General features: G+C 39.7%; 1 protein-coding gene and 1 long non-coding RNA gene across 5 annotated transcripts in view; one reads left to right on the top strand and one right to left on the bottom strand.

Moving 5' to 3' along the window:
- LOC107994245 (transcription factor AP-2-epsilon) overlaps window positions 1-23,224 on the bottom strand; it is a 236,105-nt gene extending 212,881 nt beyond the window's left edge. For both annotated transcript variants that reach the window (XM_062071883.1, XM_062071888.1), the window contains exons 1-2: window positions 23,021-23,224; window positions 22,848-22,931 (exon numbers count right to left, since the gene is read on the bottom strand). The gene's annotated coding sequence lies outside the window, so the exon portion shown is untranslated. The remainder of the gene's footprint in view (window positions 1-22,847; window positions 22,932-23,020) is intronic.
- On the top strand, window positions 1,223-16,744 carry LOC133665717 (uncharacterized). Of its 3 annotated transcripts, none has more exons than XR_009828964.1 (3): window positions 1,223-5,215; window positions 15,649-15,843; window positions 15,915-16,240. It is a non-coding gene; the product is annotated as an uncharacterized LOC133665717 (long non-coding RNA). The 3 variants fall into 3 exon arrangements; XR_009828963.1 differs by lacking the exon at window positions 1,223-5,215 and adding an exon at window positions 16,518-16,744 and having other exon boundaries at window positions 13,375-15,843; window positions 15,915-16,101; XR_009828962.1 differs by lacking the exon at window positions 1,223-5,215 and having other exon boundaries at window positions 13,375-15,843; window positions 15,915-16,375.
- Window positions 23,225-24,168: the final 944 nt, after the last annotated feature.

Below are 24,168 nucleotides of genomic sequence, written 5' to 3'. Positions count from 1 at the left end.
AAACGTGTACGACGACACGGTGAGCATAGTTAACGAAATTTTCTTTTCCAATTAAATTTTCTTCGGTCGAGGTTTGACGGCGAGGTATCATTAAGAAATTTACTTGCCTCGTTGAACGACGTACGTACGATCAAAGACAGAATCTTTCCTGTAACGAAGCTTCGCAAGCTAACCGGGAAGTTATTCGCTAAGAAATCCACTATAATCCACTTTGTTCCAGAGCACATCACATTATAACGCCATAACTCGCTCGTGTGATGCAATTTAACTACCACATCATTACTCCCAAAGTTAAGCCGGTGTAAGTTGGAAATTACTAGTTAAATTGCATATATCCATGCAAGAGCCGAGAGCGCTGTGTAATCTGCCCATGTGTTTATCTATCGGTAGGTAGTCTGCCATATACCGTGGACCCTCTCCATCATCGAGATGGTCACGGAGACCATCTTACCCTAATTACCTAATAATCCGAAGCGATGACCTAACTTTGGCCGCGTCTAAGTGGTTTCCGCGTCACAGCAAGTTGAATGATGTATCTATAACTCCGGCAAATTCTAATAGGCATACTCGAAACACGCGCAAACTTGATTATTCTATAATATTCGTTCCTTTCGTTTCCAACGGATGAATATCAATTTCAATATTTCCAATAAAAAAAAAAAAAGAAAGTAAAACTTTAAATTAAAATCTTTTTGAATTCTGATAGAAGATTGATTTGAAAAATTCTATAAGTAATAAATATCTTTCATAAACAGAAATTTAAAAAATTTCGATAAACGAATCTGAAAAAGTATAATAATTTTTTACTAAACTTACGCAGCACAATTTCACACACGGCATTACACGCGTAACAAACTCAACCTGACATGATTCCCTTTTTTCTATCCGAGTTCTCCTTCCAATAACAGTTTTCCTTTTTTTTTTCACGTAAGCATCTTTATACGAGAGGGAAAACGATTGATGGAACGACAGAATCAATAGATCCCGGATGATCCGTCCGCTGCCATAAACAGATCCTACGAAATCGATACTGATCCCTATTGATCACGAGGACCGCAAACGCGACGCGTCCTCGGTATATATCCTTTCACGTTTCACGAACAGCTCGAGGCTGTCAGGTGCTACCGCCGTCAGGACCGTAAAAATGTGCGTATCTGGAGCTGATTTTTCTGAAAACATTCGTGCATCTTGAAAGCCCACTGAATAACCTCCCCTTCTTCTCCTTTTTTTCTTCTTCTTTTTTTTTTTTCTCTCTTTTTTTCAACCGCGGGCGGTGAAGAGCTTGTTGACTTAAGCGCGTGGCAAATTTCGTCCTTTCAAACGTTTTCCACCGCGAATACGGCTCCTCTACCCCACGCTTCTTCGAGGATTACGCCCACGAAATGGTTCTATGTACTCTGCATCGCATTGTTACATCGATCCTTTTTTGTGAACTCTTTTTCTTTTTCTTCTTTTCTTTAATATTGATTGAAACTCTTTTAAAATAACTACAGCGGCTACAAAAAAAAACTATTTACACATTGTTGCTTTCCTAGGAATTGTATTTTTATCAAGTTCTATATCAAGCTTTACTTTCGTCAGTATCAAATTTTTGTTCATTTATATGAATTCGAACTTCCATCGAATGATATAAAAATCTATTAATTAATATGTATAAAATACGATATAACTTATGCAATGCACATTTTTTACAATTGATATAACGAGAACGTGATAAACACGTTTGAGCAATAATTATTTGATAATTTATTTTATCAAATATCCTGAACTTTTTCCGGCCCATTACGCGTTCGAGTTCGACGGCAGACTTTGAGCTAAAGAGACTGGTAAGTCGAACTTTCGTAATTACAATAAACAAGTCCCGGTTGCCGCGATAAAACGCCCCGCCACCAAGCACAAACGCCTCACGGTAATAGCATGCAAATTGTTGGCTTACCTAACGTCTGGACTCCTTGGGTTCTTTTGAAATGTGATTTCTTACTACTTTGAATCCGAACAGGGTTTACCGCCCTTTGAAGCTTGATATTTTTGTAAGAGGGTTCGAGAGTGTTCCGCGCGAGCGGAATATCGAGCACGATATTATCGCGGATTTATTTTCATCACTGTGAAAATTGTATCTTCTTTTTCCTTTTTTTTTCCGATTCTACGATCCATTAAAAATCTCTTAATAAGTTCACTCAGTCAATAAAATACCTCGTTTTAATCCTTCCATCGACTTGTTCACAATCTAATCCAAGAACCACGATAAACCAGCAGATCCATAAACCGACCTAGGAAAAGCTGACATCTAAATAAATACAAGATACCGCTCGAATCGTTCCACCCCCGAGGAAATCGCTTGGAATAATAATCCCCCTCTCCGTCCAAACCATAAGTTTCTCGCCGCATCCTCCGCGGCAACGGAACCGCGTTCCTAAATTAGTGTTCATCTTTGCCAGGCGAAACACGGAAAGACGTATGCATCCTAGGTATACAGGTACTTATGCGGCCATTCTAATAACAGTATGCCAAGCCTCTCTCGTCCCACTATGAGCGACGTTCTGTCCGTTCCCGTGGCCGAATCGCCCGCAGCGTGGCGTGATCCGGTAGCATTTGAAAACGGCACACGTCCCGATACGTCTCCCTGCCCACTCTGCTCCTCGCATCGAAGGAATAAGCCTCGCAAATCGGCGCTCGTATATATACGATATTTGCGCCATTATCCGGCCGATTCTAATAAGCGCGTGTCAATTCCTCCCGTCGATAAAGGAGAAATCCCGGAGTACGGTAGGGAAGAATGGTCTGTGGCCTGTGGCGTGGCGTGATCGAAAGTGGCACTCGAAAGCGAGCCGGTCCCTGCATCCGAATTCCGGAACGCATCGGATAGTAGGCGAGCGCCATGTTGAGCGCCTCTTAATTCGTGATAAAACATTGGTTCGCCCTTTATTGAGCATTCGCCGTGTTCACCTACGGCGCGAACACGATCCTCGGATATCCTCCTCCTTCGGGATTCCTTACGGGGCGTTTACGTGCATGCTAAAAGCTTGTTCCAAGGAAGCGGTGCGCTCAAAAAAGAGCGCGCAAGAAAATACGAAAATACGAGGCCATCGGGAGTAGTTGGGCGCAAATGGTTCCTAACACGTATTATAAGCATGATTAGCATAAGTGTCTGTGTGAAAAGGAAACGATTTTGTTAATATCCTTATTCATCGATAACGTTCGATCATTTTTATCTCTCCATGTACAACCTGATCGTGTATATCTAGATACGTGCAGGCACGTGTGTAGAAGAGGTAGCCGAGGTGCTAGTGTTAGATTGCTCGGAAATGTTGAAGGAGGGGAGAAAAGTCGGCGGAAGAGCGGCGAGAAGAGAAAAGATTCGGGGTCCTGGTACGGAGAACTCTGAAGAGACTTTATCATCGCGCTCGGTCGCTCGCCTCTCTCATTAGTTGGCTGGCACGCCGCCCCCGGGGCCGGCCTGTGCGTGAGTTTAATCTGTGCGCGAACCGTGGAGAGCGCGTGTATGCGTGAACTCACCGCTCGTCCTCGCTTAACGCGCACCCGTCCCGTCCTGGACCCGCACACGTAGCCCTTCTCCTCCTCTTCCTCTTCTTCTTCTTCTTCTTCTTCTTCTTCCTCCTCTTCGTCTTCTTCTTCTTCTTCTTCGCCTTCGTCTTCGACTTCTTCGTGATTTGCTCCGTGCGCGTTACGAGCATCGCAGTACGCGGGACGCATGATCCGCTCGGCGTGTGCGTGCGAGACAAGAGATGCAGCGTGGGCGGCGCGCACGCTACGGCATTCCGGAGCTGGCCCGGCAGCAGCGGCACGAAACCGCGTAATATGGGAATGCGTGGAGGCTTGATTTTAAGTGGAGAGAACAAATATCCCTCCCGATGCGCGTCGGGACCTAGACCTCAATTATCATGGAATCCCGACGGGATAAATTCGAGGTTAGAAACCTCGGGGACCTGGAAGAAATTCAAAGATCGAGGAAGGGATCCTTGGTTGGATGGAGATACGGGAGGAGAGTCGCGTGAGACTTTTCAGTTGAATGGAAAGCCATCGATCGCTTTTAAAAGAAAACTTTTATAGATGAGGCTCAAACGAGATAAACTTATCATCTCTCCTCCCTCCTTCTTTTTTTCGAAATCTTCTTTTTACCAATAGACATTAAACTTACGTTCGTTATTTCCTTTTACAATAATTCCTTTCGCACATCTCGTGTATCCTCTTCCCAAAATCCGTTCCGGAAAATCTTCTCCTTCCTCGATTCGAAATCTTAAGAAAGGAAATGGTCCCCCGGCTCGTCGTTCACGATTCAGCTCGATTCGATGGATATCCCCTCCGGACGGGGCAAGGGAAGGACAGAAAGGAGGAGGAGAAGAATGCACTCGTCATTACGCGGCTACGTGACGATCAAAAGGAGGCCTGCCGGTATTTACAGCCGTGCCGGGGCACGGATCGCGCGGCTACCCGATCGATCGTTCAAGCTCCTGTCGCGCGGAACCCCAACCGAGCGTCGAGCAATTCTCGTTCTTCAAACAACGCCAATATGTTGGTTCGTGGGTCACTGCTTTGGCACGAAACTCGTACACACATGGTCGGCGGCGGTGAGGGAAGAAACGGAGGGATCGCGGGGTGGGGCGGGGACGGCGTCGTCTGCCGGCGGTATAGGGTGAAATTTAGTGCGGAATATAAGGGACCCTCCCGAGCTTGGCCTAAGGCGGGGTTTACAGCCCTCCTTGTGAATCTGGCCGTGTGCGCATACATTTTCAAAACTCACTTCGATCCACCAGGTTGGAAGGGATCGCATTGTCGGAGACAATTCTCTATCTTTTCTCCCTCCGCCCCATCTCTCCCCCTCTGCCCGCGTTACCTTCCCTTCCCCCGCTGCTTCCTTCCTCTTCCTTTTCACGCGGCGGGGCCAGAGCCACGCGTCCGACGGATACGATGTTGTTGGACGTTGGAGAATTTCTCGAGAGAACTTGCCCTCCCTCCCTTCCCCTTCGAAGAAAGGGATGCCAGCTCCTCCCCAGGTTTTCCGCCCTTCGCGCCACTTGGCGACGACGCGTCCGACGCGGCCCAATTAAACTTTTAGTGCCCGGTTAAACGCGCGCGCGTCGCCCGCTCTTTCTCCAACCTCGCCGGCACCGGTGTTAACCGATGAAAGGGAAAATTCAAGGGACAATTTTCTGGACACGATAATCGAACTTGTGTTGTATGGATGGATTGTAAGGTAAAGGTATCAGAAAAATGAAAAATGGAATTTGAAGAAGGAAAATCTCAGTGTGATATTCAGTATGGATCGAAAGATGGTGCGTTTACAAGGATAGTTAATATTCTAATAATTTCTAAAAATTGTACGAACATGTAACCTGAGAAAGTTTGATTATTTTTTGCAATCGAAATGTTATTTGCATTTTTTGGTACGGAATAAGAGTGAAACTGTGCGGGAATAAAATACAATATTATTTCAACGGGAGAGTAAATAAATGTATGACAAACGCGCGCGCGCTCTAATTAAATTTGTTTCAAATACGAGTTTTATTCAACGATCAAATATCATCGATACAATTGCGCGGCCGGAATTACGGTTCAATCACGATCCAATATTTTCGATGTTTAAAGCAAAGTGACGGAAAATAGAAAATAATGTGCGTATGCACGGAATCACATCCGATGGTTTATTTTGTTAACGTTGCATTATTTATACACATTTGCGTATATATTTTCTCCGAATTTGTTGCCAAACTGTTTTCAACCATTGATTCGATACGAATCATCGTAGATGATTCGTCTATTAACGATCGGCTTACGAATTATTTGAAACGCGTTTAACGCGAAAAACGCGGTGAAATAAAAAATAGAGAGAGAGAGAGAAAGAGAAAAAAAGGTTAGGAAGAAAATTGGAAAAAAATAAATAAAATCAACAGCTTCGATAGTTATTTAACGCGATAATTGTTCAGCCCGCTTTATTTCATATAGGAACCCGCGGAAAGTAGTTAACGTATTGAATTTCCGTCAATGTCGAGTGAATAAATGAAAATTCATGAGTAATCGCCGCCCCGGGCTGGATATTTTCGATCACCGCCAACAAGCTGGGTCTCGCTCTTAAATCGTAGTCTTAAAAACATCATGCGATTGTCCAAATATTATAGGAGCAAACAGTTCGCGGTTCGTTAGTACGCTCGTATAATTTGACGAATTTGTAGAGAAAACTTTGGTCTGATTGAACTTTTATTTTTTGTACCATAGAATCGCAAAGTGTACAAAAATTTTTATGCGATCATAAAACCACTCTTCTGCTTCTTTCGTTTAAAAACGAACTACTACTTAATTTTAAACCATTCCATTTCATTTCGTTGAAAACATCATCGCGTTAAATGAAGTATAATGACATTTAACTTTTCAATACTTGTATCCATACTTATCTTTTTACCTATCATTCAAACGTAAAAAAGTATTCTCGATATCAAGAAGATATGGAAGCGCCATATTGTATAAGAGATATTCTTTTTCTAAAGTTATCTAAGAAAACTCATATTGGAACAATTTCAAGAAAATAGTTCTCGATACTTCTTCTCATACGATACGCGAAATTATTTCCACGCAAAAGCTAAATTAACTACGCGTTGCGTGCAAACTTCCAATCACTGACTTATCCAACCGATACTTTGTTTATCGGTTGTCGTAGTCATGTCGATCGTAACGTGACATCGTTACAGCCAACCAGATCGCACGAAAGGAAGAGTTATGAGCCGAAAGAAAAATTATGACGGGACTCATCCAACGTGATCAGCCATGATCACGCGCACGTGGACATATACCGAGTGTTTCAAGACAAGTGGCACAAGCAGGGGATATCATTCTCACTACAAAAATTCAAACACTTCGTATCGAAAGAAATCAACTTGAAATAGTTCATCGGACAACTTGACCATTTCTCTTCGAACGAAAATTAAAAATAATAAAATTGTCGTATTTTACTTTTTCGTTCGTTAGAATTTGTTCGCGTGCAATCAATTCAATTGATCAAACTCACGAATAATCGAAAATCTTTTAATCAGAAAGTAAAAAATTCTTTTCCTTACTCCGTTTCTGTTCCTGACACCCTGTATACGCACGAGTCGAAATCCTCTTCCCCCTTTCCAGTCGCCTCCGATTCCTCCTCCTCTCCTTCACCTTTCATCCAGAGTCGATCTTCATCCTCCTTTTCCACCTTCCCCGAAAACATATTTCTCCTCTTCCCATCCGAGAAGCCGTGTTACCTGTGCGTGTGCTGATCCGCGCTCGCGCGGACCTCCCCTCTCTCTTTCTCTCTACTTATACGCAAGACATATATATTTTAGCGGCGCTCGAGCGCCCCGCGGGCGGTCCCCGAAAGTTTGCCGATTTAAGGATCAGGAGGAACATAAATTGAAAGTAATGGCTCGGTGTGTACGTGTCAGGTCGGATGTCGACGTGAATCGGGGGCCCTGGTTGACCGGCCGCCTCTCGCTGCGGCGGTTCTGACCCGTCGCGACGGTGCAAACGTTGTCCTATCACGAAACCCGCTTCTCCTTTTCTTCTTCTTCCTTTCTTCCCCCTCTCTTGCTCTCTCGAGAGGGTGCCGACGCGGTTCTCTATGTGCACACCCTGCCAATCCGATCGCTACGCACGGCAGCTTGTAAAACAACCATCGTACCAACGCATGTACGCCGGTATATTTCAGAGGGAGGAGGAAGAGGGAGGGAGCGGCAGCAGGCGCGAAAGTGGAAGAGGAAAAAGGAGATCATCCTCCACGGAGAGGGAAGGGGGAGAGAGAGAGAGAAAGATGGCCCGTAGCCGTGGGCGCGATAAGGTGTCTCGAGCCCCGGGTGGTGGGCAACCACCTACTGGGAGTTAAGAACTCTAAATTACGCGTGGACATGGGTTTATGTCTTCATCGGTTACAGCCAACGACCGGTCTCCGTGGAACTGACGTTCCGGTTATTCCCGTAGCTTTATCATTATATATATTTCTCGCTTTTCCCCCGTTGCTCGCGTATAAATTGCTCTGCAGTTCGTGTAAGAAAAAGGAAAAAAAAAGAAAGAGAGAGAAGGAGGAGAGGAAAAAGAAAAGAGGGGAACCCCAAGTAAGCGATTCATAGTTGGCACGCGGGGGATCCGAAATCGTATATATATATGCGTGTATATGTATATATGCGTGTGTATACACATATATATATACACGTTTAACGAGAAATTAACCGTAGCCTCTTCCATGCGCCGCTTTTTGCCCCGTTGCTAATTAACAGGCATCGCGCCGTTACGGGTTAATTAATTATTTTCGAACTCGCGCCCTCTCCTTTCCCCGATATCTCGTTTGTTTTCACTCCCGTTCTAATCGATGAAACTTTTTGGGTCCGCTTTTATAAAGATGTAGATTGTGGATATTGTGTTTCACGATATTGTGTGTGCGAAGAATTTTTTAAACGATACACGCGACGCGTCGAATGTATGTTACATAAAGCGGAACAATACCAGAAGCCACACCGACGAGAATCATCCGACTTTCTTACGGGGAAACGCCTTTAACATAACCTAATATCCTAACGCAGTTCAGTCATTTCCTGGTGGCCATATAGCCGTCCCTAAAGCGAGTCCCCGGGGAGAATTTTGTCAAAGGATCTTTATTCTACGTGGACGTATAATACACTATTGCGCCCCGGGCGAAAGGGAAACGTGATACGGTGAGTGTCACACCGCAAAAATTTCGATTACGCACCAACGCGTTGAGAACGGATCGTCAATGACCTATTTCTTTCTCCAACCGGTGTCCGCCAATCGTTGGAAAAATGGTAATTAGAAAGTCAATCTCGTGCGAAAACCAGTGATTATTCGTCGCATTTTCATCGACGTATTTCGAACTGTCTGTTCCATACAGTAGTATATTTATTTAAAAAGGAAATTTTTGTAAGCTGGGTTACAGTTTGCGACTGATTAAGAGAATTTTTCTTTTTCGGAAGGTAGGTGAAGAGAGATCGTTCGACAATTTACAATTATCGATTCGATTCATTCGTAAAATCCTTTTAGATTCTAAATGATTAACAAATGTTATTCTATCAGCATCGCATCACTAGATTGCTTGCCTCTGTCACGTGACATTAAAAAAAAGTCGTGGCCTCGCGAATGCCATCACCACTTCTTAATCATCTCTAGTTTTTTGCCGTTTGCAATACCGCGGGGATTCGTCCACCGAATGCCCGATTGGCCGAATGCAGTTCGACTTCAGTTTTAAATATTGAAATATGAAAACGTCAGGGCTTTGAAGCACGATAGACTAGCACGGGCGGGAAGGCTCGCGTTTTGTTTGACGTTCGCCGTATTTTCAGAAATTTCAACATCGTACATCGCCCGAAAATACGCTGCCGATCGATCGAAATCACGGCCGGAAATCGTATTTCCTCGCGCGCAAAGTACCCCAGTTGGATCACATTTTAATAACAGAGTTCATAAAAAAGTTTGTGTCACCGATATTTATCGATAATAGCACGAAGCAATAATGGATATCGCAGAGAATCGTTGAATATTGCTATTTACCTTGTGCTAATCTGGTTGTTCTTATTCATTAATATTTAACACACGCAATATTTATTTGTACGATATATTTACCTAGGAAAAGAAAATTGTTACAATCATAGTATTCTCTAATGAATATTATTTGTTACAAATCTACTATGAACGATTCGCATTAAAAAGTATCTAAAGAATAAGAAATATGTTCGTGTTCGATCATATGATGAATAATCGGATCTTAAGACGACAAATTGGAAAGATGACAACAATCATCCTCGAATTACACATCTCGATGTACCTTGCCCCCTCGAATTTTCGATTTGTGGTTCGTGCCACTCGAACTTCCACGCCACGATTCTTTCGAGTCTTCTTTTTTTTTCTGATAATTACAAGAAGAAAAAACAATGGGCTCAATCACGCTGCGGAACAATGGCGAAATACAACAATTGCGTGTAGGACCCCCCATGAAGATACGCGCCCAGCTGGTAATTGGACGTTGGCTTGCAGGGAGCCCTACGTGCCAAGTGCTCAAACCCCTTCGCCGCTAGATACTTGCATTGTTTATGCCTCTCGTTCGTTCTACGTGCATCTTGTATAGTTAGACCAGGGCGTGATACGCAGTTAAGGACAAGCGATTCTCTGCCAGCGCTTACTCATTGAAGAGAAAGGGAATCGCTAGTTAAGCCTAGGTGTCTCATTAATGAAAGATTAAAGCTTGTTATCAAACAGATTATTCCGTATAAATAATATCAGTTTTCAATATAGAAGAATAATCCTTCGTTTCGATAAATTTTCTAAATTATTTCTAAATTTTTTATAAAAATGTTCTAAACTTTACAGTAAAAAAAAAATGCATGGTCATTTATCTTTCTGTTTCCTGTTTTTTTCTATTTTTTATAGCTTTACGGAACGATGTGACGTGTAAAAATTAAAATTTCTCTGGAATTTGTGATTCTTCATACGAGAAATAATTATGCGATGAAATTATACGATGATGAGGGAAGATAGTGGTGTAAATTAGAAAAATGTTCCGATTAACAGTGGACAAGAATAATAAAGAGAAATGGTTAATAATTCAGAGGAATATTTATGATGAATAGCGTGTCGAATCTGTATTAGTTTAACGATTCCTCTGATATTATAAAGCGCGAATAGCCGATGGCGTTGCGGTACTTTCCGCTTCTTACTCGATTCCCGCCCAAAACCATGAATTTAGTTTTCTACACAGCCCAAGGCGATACGCGGGATAATATCAATGTAGCGGTTACATTCGATTGCAATTGAAATGCACGGTTTGATTCGCCACACGCATCTTCGCGTCACGCTAATTTTGCCTGTGATTTGTAACGCCCTCCCCCTCCTCCTCACCATGATTCACTCCAATTTTAATCATAAAAATGTCTTCGAATATTGTCGTTCGGGATTTCAATGAATCGATACAAAACGAAATTCGGGAAAGAAGAAGAGTAAAATATAAATCAAACGTTATCTCAAGTAACTGGAAACAATTTGCATCTACGGAACAAAGTAATAACACAGTGCTACCAGCAAACAAATTGCGACGAGGGATCAACCGTGAAAACGTTTTATTAAAATTGATAATTCACGACGTTTCATTGTTTATAGTCCCGATTTCTTCGATAATATTCGGTTAGCGTGGTTTCATGCAAAAATAAGGTAACGTAACGCGCGCATAAATCCGACGGGGAGTATCCGGTATCGTTAGATATGTATTACCGACTCTGTTTTGAACCAGTTTCGCGCAACCACGCGTCACGATTTACTAGGGTGCAGGAACTTATAATACTGGAACTGGGTTGTAATAGATTGTAATAATAATACCATTAAAAACGTTCTTAATAATTCACTTTCCACCGTGGTTAAATGATATTTGAAGCTTGATAAGGCATATCAAAAAAAAAAGAAAAAAGCAACCCTTGTCAATTTTCGTGTAAAAATTTCACTTCGATAAATCTTCTATTAATCTATTATAAAATATGCCGTACACGTTATCCGCAATTACATTTTATTGGAAATATATTCGATACAATTTCAATAAATTACAAGTATATTCGATCTTCGAGTCTTTTATGGTTCTTGGATCTCATCGACAAATCGTGGAAATTTATTTTTAAAGAGAGATTTATAAATTCTCCGCTATAAATTGCACACTGTAGATCCAATTTCTAGCAATTAAAAGTATAAAAACATCGTTCCACCGGTCGTTTGAATCGCGAAAAATTCTTCTTTAAAAGCTTGGATAACCAGTATCTCCTTCTCGACGGATCCCTTTTTATTTCGTTCGCGAGCACGAGGGGGATGGAGCGTGAGGGGTTTGAAAAGAAGAAGTTTTAAACTGCGGGAGCGTAAGGAAAATGCTTTTCTTTTAATAATTTCAGATAAATACGGCGAAGAGAGCGAATCCCCGTCTTTTGTACTCGCCCTGGCTGAGATCTGTAAAATTTTCCCGGTAATTGATGAATCCCTTTACACCACGATTAATTCAACGAAAATCTGTACCCAATCCCATCTGATGAATTTGATAGTGTTGAAGTCGAAATTGAAGTTTCGATTCTTTTTGAGTATATATATATATATATAATATAATTAAAAATATCTAAATTATTTAACAAGACATCAAGTCATTTCATTTTATAATTGATTGTTTCTTTTCCCTTAAAAATAAATGCAAAGAAGATAATCGAGACGATCAGAGACAAAAGACCGTCTTGTTATTAAAAATTATCCATATTTCAATACCAACAGAATTAACAAATCGCCGGTGGAAAAATTTTCTAGAAAAATGTCGATCCATCTTTTACGGGGAACGTTAATACAATGGGAGCGTAAGCGTCGTATGCGTAAAAAACGATCGATTTCGTTTAGGATGTTCCGTTAACAAGCGCGCGCGGTGAAAACGAGACACAGTGGACAAAACGTCGTCGATGGAAATGTTTCGAAAATTTCGAGCTGGCACGAATGTCTCAGAGCAAAAAAGACCAAGCACTCAGAGCGCAACTTTTCCATCGGCGGTCCGCCCGGGGGCGTAAAATCGTGAGGTCTGCCGTTCCCTTCGCTATCCGCGTATTCACGGCCCGAGGTCTGAGATTCCGGCCATCTGTCGAAAATCCTGATTTTACATTTTCCTTCTCGTTGTAGTAAGTAAATCGCAAATCACGACATTCGCGCGTGCCACCCTCCCTTCGAATTCGAGAATATCCGATATCCCGAATCGAAATTCTTAACAATTTTCTCAACAATTTTCCACGATGAAATTCTAAAACTCACGTGAACTACGCGTTGACCATGGACCTGTCAAACGACGAAAATTTCCAAATTGAATTTGCAAGAATCTCTTCACGAAAGGACAATAGATTTAAAGTTCTAGTTATTGTTGCTTACGCGATTTTCATGAAAAATCAATTAATCGTATAAATACAAGTTCATAGAAACAATTAACTCGATTCTAGGATTCAAGATGACGAAATGATATAGATATAATCGTGATAATTTTTGAGCACAGAATTTTCACGGCGTTTATGAACAACTGTGTAGCTTTGTCTGCTCAAGTGAATAGTGGAGATGTCTGGGCCACTGTAGCCTCCGAACTTCGATAATCATACAGTTCAATGCGTCACAAAGCAAATCTATGCGCGGTAATCTCCTTGCGAAATATGAATTTTCATAACTCGAGACAATAGTGTAAAAGCGGATCAAAGCTCAATCTCGGTATACAGGTATTAATTATTTTTGAAACTGGTCCAAATGTTTCGAGGATATTAAGAAATTTTATTATTTAATACTTGGAAAACTGGGTATACAGTTTTAAATGCTTTTTAATTGGAGATTTAATTTCGATACACAAAGAATTGTTTAATAAATGTCAGATATAAAGTGTTTAAAAGATTGAATACTTATTGAATCTTTTTTTGTGAATTTGATTTTTATTTTTATATTGCAAAATCTGCAACATTTATGAAACCATATGAAATAATTATACTTTGATGAATACGTAAGAATTCTAGAAAATTATTAAAAAGTTAATTAACGATTCATCGAGTTGCCATTACTACTTTTAAGAGATTGAAGAATTGAAAGCCAAATTTTCCACTCAATGGGATATGTAAAAATAAATCTGTTCTTAAACAAATGTAGATGAGAAGAGGCGAGGATTTCCAGAAGATGTCAAGATCGCCGCAACCACAATCACTCAGAATGTCTTCCTCGGTTACAGCGTTCATATATCCCATGAGAAACCCCTTTCTATCTTACCACTGTGGGTAGATTATTGGGACGATATTAGAACGTAATTGATTAATACTATAATTTTGGACAAACGCGAATATCGACAATATGGCAACGAGAAACCTATATATGATGGATTATTTGTAAAGCTTTAGTTCGAGCTTAATTTTATAATACTCATTATAACATAATGAATGAATTAAAAATTATCTACCCGTATAATCAAGATATATTCACATACATATAAAACACTTTAAGAAAGAAATTATTGTTCGATTATCGATAGATTCGTTGTCGCGTAAAAAGAAAAAAGAAGCTGCAAGCTTCAAAAATTAACATCTCGACGCGCAAATATACTCTCGTGGAAGATCTTTCGTTGGTATTAATTCGTGTAAAAAAATAAATCAATGAACTTTTGTCATAGATCGATACGAACGATCCGGTTACAAACGTATCATTACCAGACCGTGATAGAGAATAGTCGAATTGTTAACGCGCGTCCGGGCACGGTTAATATCAACGCAACATTTAACAAGAAACGAACATTAAATACGTCAAAATATCATGGTTCTGGCTGGCACGGAGTTCGGACGGTTTAGCTGGCTTTGATCTTTGTACGTAACGGTGCTCAAAGTCTGTTACAACGGTGAATTATACCCTCCAACTCCTGTCGTTTAACAACAAAGCGACCTGTTTCGTTTGGTATATGTTCCCTTTCTCTCTCTCTCTCTTTCTCTTTCTCTCTCTCTGTCTATTTCTCCGCTTCTATGCTCTCTTCGTCCATTTCTGTGAATTTCTATCGTCCCTTTACGTGCTTCCGGGGGGGAGAGAGAAAAAAAGGCGAAAAACGAGTTAATGTCTCGCGGCAGGATCCAAAGCGTTCCCGTGCTTTATATCATTTACCACGGAACGAGAAGAACCGGCAGCATAGCCAGATAATGATGACACGATCGTTTAACGCGTTTAAGGACATTAATTGCTCGTCACTGTTACGAATTTGGATGCCGGAGATCTTTCGTGAAACGAGATGATGGGGGATGGAATTTTTCATGCGGCTAAATGTTTGATATGGGCGCAAAATAAAATGAAAAAAAAAATAAATAAATAAAAAATGGCGAGATAAATATTATTGATGAAACGGAGAAATGGAATACTAAAATCGGAGAATTATAAAAGATTATTATTATTATTATCCTTGTTAAAAACGAAACTGTAGCCTGACATAATGATTTTGAAACGTATTATTATTATGTTAAATGTAAAATGATAGAATGGAATGTTATTGACAATCCTGGAAAATGGAATAACACCAATATCGAAAATAGAAGTTTCAATTTTTCTCTTCAATTATCCACAAAATTAGTAAAACGAGTTCGATAAACAATGAAGTTGAAACATCCAGAACTATAAATTATATCTATAGGGGTAGAGTCGAATTTTTTATCTAAATATTTGAAATTTTACAAAACGATACGTAATATATAAATGGCAAAATAAATATTACTTTTAGCTTTGGAATACTGCGCCAAAAATATAAATTTTAAACAACCTTCCTCAACCTTTTACAAGCTTGTTAAAATCAATAAATAGTAACCATGATGCACATATTAGGTTTGAATAAAATACGGACAAAAAATAGCAAAATTGAATCTTCCACAAGGATCGAACGAAGTTGTAACTATTTCGCAGAATAATACGTTTTCAATTTTCCCTTATTTTGTATTTTTTCATTATTCATTCCTTCTTCTCTACAACATTCCCATCTTTTCTTCCTTATTTCTAACAATTTCATTAATATTTTATATATGAGTAACTATTAAAAATACAAATTTTAAGAAACACTTCCCCACTTTTTACAAGCTCTTTTTAAAATCAATAAAATCGTAGGCCTAATGCCAATGTGATGAACCGTAGCCGATTCTAATTAAATAGAACAAGCTCGAAAAATAGCAGAACGAAAAGGTTTCAGAGCCATGATCGTCTAAATCCGCGAGGAGGCTTTGGGCGAAGCGATTCGACGAAATTCTAGCCTCGAACCCGGCCCGGCATAGATCCACCCTCGCTTCTAACCACACATAAACGGTAAGGATAACCTAGCATTTTATACGCAAGATCTATGGAGGCTAAGCAATAACGTTTAGCGATAATTCTAGGGTAGCCACGGGGCCTCAGGCCTTACGGATGACTTATGCTCGCTCAAGTTATTTGAACTCGTCGGTGCATCGAGTGGTGGCACAGTGAATCGTCCCCGACGTCTTTGTCGATGCTCTGTGCAAATGTTAGCACACAAGACGTACGCCGAATCTCTGTGTCTGTTGTCTGCTGATGGATCAGAGAGAGGTAGTATCTTGTCTTGGTTGAAATTGAATTGTACCTCCTTTCGTAATTTCCACGTGAATGGCATGTATAGTATGATACTTATTTCAACTTATTAGCAGCTAAGTATTATCGATCTATGGAGAAATAATGAAATTTGAATTTATTAATGAAAGATATTTTTCGATTAAGTTAACAAATTGAAAGTTTGACAAATTGAAATTTCCTGTCTACTCCTAGATATTTATCTCTTGAATTATTATTTTGCAAATCGATATTAAAGTTTTCCAAAGAAAAATCTAATAGGTTCAGTCACATGGAGATTCACAATGAAGAAATAGATAAGAAGAAAGTAAACGTTTCTTGCAGCCCTTCGAAAATTAATCGAAAAAAATCATGCTTGAGAATTTCATTCATCTTACGAAAGCTCTATTTTCCAGGTTCAGAAACAAACATCATTCATATCTTGAATAATTTTTTAATCCTCCTTTGGACATATATAATTTTCTCTACAAGCTCGCTTTCTAATCTCGCATCCACCTTCGAATTTATCTTCCACTTTCTCCGATGGTACGTAGTTTTTTTTTTTCCATCAATCTCTGGACCAAAACGTGTGTATAAACGAGTAAAACTCGATGACGAGCAACCGACCCTCATCTGTAAATGGAGGAACCGCAGAAGTGTTCGACCAGCACAGGTAGTAGCTCCGGGTCACGCAATAAAGATAATTGCAGTTTAATCCGGCCTAGGGATCCCAAGCAAGCCGAACGAAGACTGTTTCTCTCCCGTTTAGAAAGGCTGATCAAACCGTTTCGTACATACATACGGAAACGGACAATCTGTTGGGAGAAGGAACGAGTAAAAGTAAATGGGAGAGATAATAGAAATACGGGGAAAGGAAAATTTCCAGAGGAGAGAATTGGGAGCGAGATAGAGTGGAAGGTAGGTGGAGGAGAAGGAAGGAGGAGAAACGAGTGGGAGCAGAGAAAAGAGTGAATCCGTTGGGATCCCCCCAGCCTCCTGGCGTAATTCTGCTGGATGACAAGACGGGGGTTAGAGGACAGGTGCTACTGACGCCTTTGATCTCTTCCGCATTACACGCTGCGGAGTATCGCGCTCAAAAAAGGGAATTATCAAAATATCCTGGCTGGTTGCGCCCACTACGGCAGAAAGAACGGCGATCGATACCCGCTTAGGGTCATATCAACCGTGACGTTCTCTTTGTTCTCCTTCTCGTTCGTCGTTTCGAATCGTTCCTTTCGAATATTTCACCTGTATGTACCTGGTATGTATACTCTTGCCACATATATATATACATTCGCGAGGTTGCGTCGCGAAATCGCGGAGGAACTCGAAAGATCTCGCTTTGCTGGTGGAAGAATTGTCGGAAGAAATATATATATATATATATAGGTGAGTGTATAAAATTGTATAAATTTACAGTTTCGCCTTAAAGTTTTAAGAATATTCAAAGCATTCTAATATAAGTAAGCGACCAAATTACAGTGAAAGAGTATCCGTTATCGGGACAGTGTGAATAATTCTGACTCATACTCGCGCCACTTCGTTTAATTTATCTTAAAATGCGAGTACATACGTAATTTCCTCGTAGTTTTATTTGTACATAACATTATGACATTCGCAAGTTTAAATTCCTCGACAAGAGTAAAAATAACGTGAACGAATAAATAAAATGTGAAACAGTTTTTATACGGTAGCGGAAAAAGAAGAAGAAGGAAAAAGGAACGTAAAGATATCTTTCAATATCTTTTCGAAACCGATTATTAATATCCCCCACGTTCCATTTCTCGCAAGCTATATCATTTACCAAAGCGAGGAACAATCACCTTCCCTCGAACTCTTATCTTTCGAGAAGGGAGGAAGTCCTCGTGATTCTTACAAGATTTACAGTCTCATCGCCACTAGGAAGCATAAAACGAACTTATTTATCGATTATCATTTATCATTGGCGAGATCTCGGTGTTTCTCGGTATCGAAACGGCCGAAAATAGCGGCCATTAGGCGTAACTTCGTGGCTATATATACGCGTACGTGGCAATTACGCCAAGGGCCGAAGTGTCTCGAGACGAATTATCGACACCTCGAGCTAAGATTCAACGTCTCGGGTACCGTGGGCCGCGATGGTCGACGATAATCGGCACATGTCGTTCCCGTGGCTGGCAAAAACTAAGATTCCCAATGGACTAGCGAAAGCTGTTGACGACAAATCGAGGGTTAAAATACTATCGGTAAATAGCGAGCGGAATGGGGTTGAATGGTAAGGGTGGCGCGTATCAGATGGCACAGGGGGGATTATAACCCTAATTTCGGGTATCCGCGTGACACTCCAGTTTAAATGAAGTAGCATGCTCGCTCCCATGGCCGGCCAATAATCAATCCTCGTTATGCAAAACCCTCGTTATCGCGTCCACAACACGAGAAATTCCTTCGATTGGTCGATCGTATCGTGTAACGACGATAACGAGGATATATGGAGATAAGAAATTAGCATAGATTTTTTTTTTTGAAATTTTTTATCTTAATTAGTCGTCATAATAAGTGAGCAAGAAAGAGAGATGATGAGAATATTATTTACTTTTAATCTTTTTTATTTTTTATGAATAAAATTGTAAAATCTTTGAAATACGATACGATCATTGATATAATTGGTACAAGAAGATAGATAAGCCTAAACGGCTGTTGTGAAATGCGGAATTGACGTATTATTCCTCGAAATTTTTCTTGTTTTTGTATAACTGAGTAATAAGAAGTTCTTGAAGAATACGTTAAATATTTGATTTAGATATTTCTTACTTTTACGAGATGAATAAAAAAATTACAAAATGTTTTATTTTATCTTCTATTATAAATCAATATTCGAATCGTTGAAACTTATGTAACTATATATATATATATATATATATAGTTATATAAGTTGCACAAACTTCAAAAAATTATTCTTTAAAATGCTATAATTACTTTACAACCATTTTTCCACGTTTCAATTTCTAGCATCGAAGAGTAAAATTCTATGAATCGGTTCGCAATAATCTCTCCTCCAAAACTTCTCGCAAGAAATAAAAATCTAATCTAGCCTAGAGCGTGCTGGCAAAGGATAAAATTTTCACGTGTAGGGGGCCATTTCGGAGGAATGCATCTCGCGGTTCCTCTGGAAACGGTTTGCGAGATTGCAGAAGAATTTTGGACGTCCACGAGACGTGATTTATGGAGGACCGAGGTGGAAATAACTTTAACCGCCGTGATCACGGTCATGGTGATTTTATCTAATCAGTGGCGCATTATTATCACGGATTAACGAAAATGGCGCGAATTAGCTGGCACAGAAATAATTATCGTTGTACAGAATACTTTTTTTTATCATATTTGTTCACCTTTTATCTTTGAACAAATAATCAGAGCTGAAAAAAATTTCGAAAGATAAAACATAGATATATCGAATATTCAAATTTATTATTATTATTATTATTATCGTAATCTTATCTGTATTATTCAAGCTATCAAGATCTCTATATCTCTATAGGTTGTATATTGTACGTTATAGCTAAGCTTACATAGCAAATTTTCTGGAATTATCACAAGTGGCATCGATGATTTATTTAATTAAATGTATCAAAAGATCCTCGGTAGCTGTAATCGATTTGATAAAGCGAAATAAAAATACAGACGATGACGATCACATTGAAGAAAGTGAAACACCACTCCAATTATCATTATTAATAATTAATTAAAATTCCATTTCGAATGTATTGACCGTTCTCTCTTAATGTCACAAAATAATCGAAGCTAAATAAAATTATTCCCTCTTTTCTATCGAGCATACGTAATCTTCCTCTCCCTCTTCATCGTATCCAGCCAAAGGCGGGGAACAATTTCTCGCCTCCATGTTTCCACCTTCCGTGACCAAGTTGGACGACAGACGCACGCTCGATCGTGGGAGAGAAAAAAATGGACGACGCGTCGGCGTTGCCTTTCGACCGAGTTTTTTTCTTACGTATCTACTCACTGCATGCCGCATAGCCCGGAAAGATAATTATAGTTTCTCGATCGACGTAAGAATTTCCGAGATTTCTGCCAGCTAGCCGCCGCGCAGAAAAGTGGTGGTAGTTGTATCGTTATAGGGCGCTCGAGTGTGGGCGAGCTGGCCGCCCCTGCAGCAGGGGGAGGGGGAGGGAGGGGGTGCTGGGGGCCAAAGTGAAGGGTTCGCCGAAGAAAGATTAGCAGACCGGCCAAGACTTTCGTGTTTCTCGGATCCACCGACCCGACGTAGATCATGATAATTGTGAGAACAATTCATCAGGTAAATTTCACGGTCCCCGGATTCGTGTACCGTGATCTATCCATCGGCCTGGATCTATTAATCACGATATTCGATTGTCGGCCAGCGTGCGCTCGACTTGCGTCTCAACTTTGCCCTTTCGATCGATCCTCGTACGCGTCCTCGTTGCGTAACACTTCTTCTCTTCATGCGAGTATTGTGTTAGATACTTCGAGAAGAGTTATTTCTAGGTAGGCAAGCCAATTATCTTAAATAAAGCTTGTTTTTTTCTTCATCGTTAATGAATCATATATATCAATCGAATTGCAGAAAGATTTTGAAGCTCAGAAAAGAAGTGATATCCTATTAAAGTGATATGACGAATTATGTCGAAATAATTGATTGAAGATAAAGTTCAATATTTGCTCAATAAGAAGAGCTTAATGGAAGATACTCATCTATCGTTAGATCGAAACCACAAATTTTCAATATCGAGAAAATTTTAGGAAACGTAACTATTTGAAAAAAAAAACATACCAAACTTCTCATTTTAATCTGAATAACTGATAAAATGAGACTGACCATCATTTTTATAATTTATGATCTTATGGAGGAAGAAATTCGTGGAGCAACATTTAATATATTCGAAAACGATGTTTGAAATTTCCATAGCCAGCTTTCTCGCGTTGACGTCTTCTTCGCGTTGGATAAATGCTCAATTTGCCGCCAATTTCTATTGGTTGAAATCACTTAGCGACCATAAACGGGGAACAACCGGACGGGTAATACGTGTTTCCACTAATAGCAGGTCCTTCGTAAACATAGGATAGCTTCTATACACGAGCAATTATTATGGTATTCTCGAGTAAGTATGCTGGAGTATGCTGTGGCCGTTTATTGATGAAGTTTCATCATCGACGTCTCAAAATCACGGCCAGCGATAACGATTATCGCTGTTATCGTTGACAACCAATACAATAATAATAACAATAATAATAATAATAATCGTGAAACAAGAAATTTAAAAATTCGAATTTAAAGACGATTTCAAATTATCGTACCGTTATCTTTTTTAAAACACACGATAAAAAAGATTTAAACACCTTGAATTTCAGCTATCTCGAGCTATACGTATTAAACTCCAAGTTATCATCACTCGAGAGATCCATCTTTCCGAACTTAAAATTTCTCGACACGGTTATCAATTTATATACCTTTCCTCGAATGAACGAAGAATAAACTGTACAATCAACAAGCAAACATCTAAAATGGAGCATCATCCCCCAAGAAATCCTTTCCCAAACGTTAAATTACTCGATACGATCATTAACCTTTTACCTCGAGCGATCATTCATACCCCTCTCTCTTCCGGCATTGTTACTGCGTAATAATTGCGCAAAAAGTTAAAAGTTGTTGCGGAAGGGGAAGGGAGCAACACTTTGTCGAGGTGCACAATGCTTCTCTGCCGCGGTGCGAAAGGGGTACGAGTCCGCGGTCCTTCGTTCGTGGATCGTGGGAGAGGATCGGCCGCGAAAAACTCGGGCCGCCGATTTGGTCTAAATGTAACCCTAAAAGTTCGAGGCAACCGGCGCAAGAATGTATAATTACGAGGCATAAAAATAACCATCGCCCACTCGAAAACACTCGAGTTGCGGCTGGCCAGTGTGTAACGACGACGGGTCGTCGCACCCACAACTCCAAGATTCCCATCGATCTCTGGACACCAACCACGCTCCCTTTAGAGGATGTTCGGCAATTTTTTCGACGAGTGATTACACCAGCCTGGCCCCCGATTGTAAAAATGTTTGCTTTTAAGTATAAGGCGCGGGGAGTGGACATCGGAGAAAAAGTCGAAGAAACTCTTTGGACCGTTTCGAGCAAGTTCGAGGAAGAGAGAGCGGGGGCGGAGAGAACAGAGCCGGCAATCTTCGAAATCGTTTAGCTGCATCATGTTTTGCACCTTTTTTTACGCAGAGAAAGTAGTGGAACAAGGTATAAATTTTTCCTGTGAATTTGTCGAAGTATCAAATTAATTGAAAAAAAATTTATTCTTCTGTGAATATCGACTTGATACTGTGCCATCAAATTATTCGTTTGTACTACTCACTTTAGAATCTGTATGTGAAATTATTATGATCGAAATGACGAAGATTTCTTCGCTATTTAAAAAATATAAATGGATAACAACAGTCTGCTGTAATATTCCTGAGCTAATATGTCTTCTAAAAATTAGATAGTTATTGGGTACTGTGTGAAAAAATCGTAATATAAAAATTATCTTACAATCATTTTAAGAATGCCACACAATTAAATTTAATTAAAAATATGTTTCACGTTTCAAAAACGTGAATTCGTTAAGAACGTCTTCCTGATTAAACCGGAAGCGCATCGATGGAAAGTGGGGGGAGGGAGGGAAATCGTTCGGATCACCATCTGTCATGGCGGATCGTTAACTCGGTTATAGCGCACGCATATCAAATCGTTCATGACGTACCTTAGCACGAAATGGGCAGCGCAGTAATGCGATTTGGATATATGGAGAGTCCTCTGGGATATTACCAGCACAGAGCTTTCTCCCCTGCGATACGATACAAATGATATGCATATGTAAATACGGTGACCGAGCATTACGAATCGGCCTAGCGCCGGGAAATCTGATTTGCAAACCTTTCTACGAATATTCAGAGATGTGCACCATTGCCGCGTTAGTGTACTTTTCATCATTTTCCCTTGACAGTGAAAAGTTTTTGCTAAGCAAACGTTTACTTTGTGAAACTCGACTTCAAGTTTTCTAAAATAAAAGTAAAATTATATTAGTGAAATAAATAAAGTTTGTTTTTAATTGGACAAGACTAATTAATGATATAATTACAAAGATGATGAATCTATATGCGGAAAATAAATAATGTGGACATTTTTTTCACTTGAAACTTTATTTTCGCATAGAATTAATATCAACGAGTCATCGAATACGTCAATAATAGATAAAATATAGATAATATTATTATGTTATTATTACAATTATATTATCTATATTTCTGATTTTTACTATTGCCTACTTGTATCTTGAAGAATAAAAAATAAAAAAATGCAAGATTATTATACTTGTATACTTACAATTCATACTGTACTTATAGTTTTAAGATTAAATAAGATTCAAAATAATGGAAAAAAATAAAAGTAAAAATAAAAGACAAGTTATAAATATAACTTTATAAATATAAATTTTTAATTACAGATTCACGTTCTCTCGTTGCACCACATTAATTTAGTCTATTAAATGTTTTCAAGTCCTTCTCAAATCTTTGAAAAATAAACTTCTTCGCATTGCTCTATAAAAATAATATTTCGATTAAATAAGAGAAGAAAAGGATCTAGAGGGGAAAAATACTAAGTTTCCTCTGGATTGATCCAGTGACCTCGAAACAACAGTCAAAGAGAAAGGTCCAAGGGAGTTTGGTTTTATCTCACGGTCTTTTGCTCTATCAGCGGCGTTCGGATGATCCTGTTAACAGGATCAAGGCTCGTGGCGCAGACGAAGGGTTCTTGTTATTCGCAATCGCCTTCTCTGATCCTTAGGGACGCGAAATCCTCCCTTCTGGATGCTCAGAGAATTACCAAGAAAGCTAGGATATATTCATTTGTAGAGTACACAAGATACGAAATTACTCGTCACTGTCATTCTTATTAAAATTTCGTTAATGAAATTAAATTATATACTCATGAGGATTCACGAGATGATTTTTTTTATTTTTTCATCACAAAGTTGATGATGACGATCTCAAAATTGCCGGTTCATATATTTTATTTATTTT

The sequence above is a fragment of the Apis cerana genome, linkage group LG2, assembly GCF_029169275.1.
Source record: "Apis cerana isolate GH-2021 linkage group LG2, AcerK_1.0, whole genome shotgun sequence".
In the NCBI taxonomy this organism is placed as follows: Eukaryota; Metazoa; Arthropoda; class Insecta; order Hymenoptera; family Apidae; genus Apis; species Apis cerana.
This window is presented reverse-complemented; position numbering and strand designations above follow the sequence as displayed.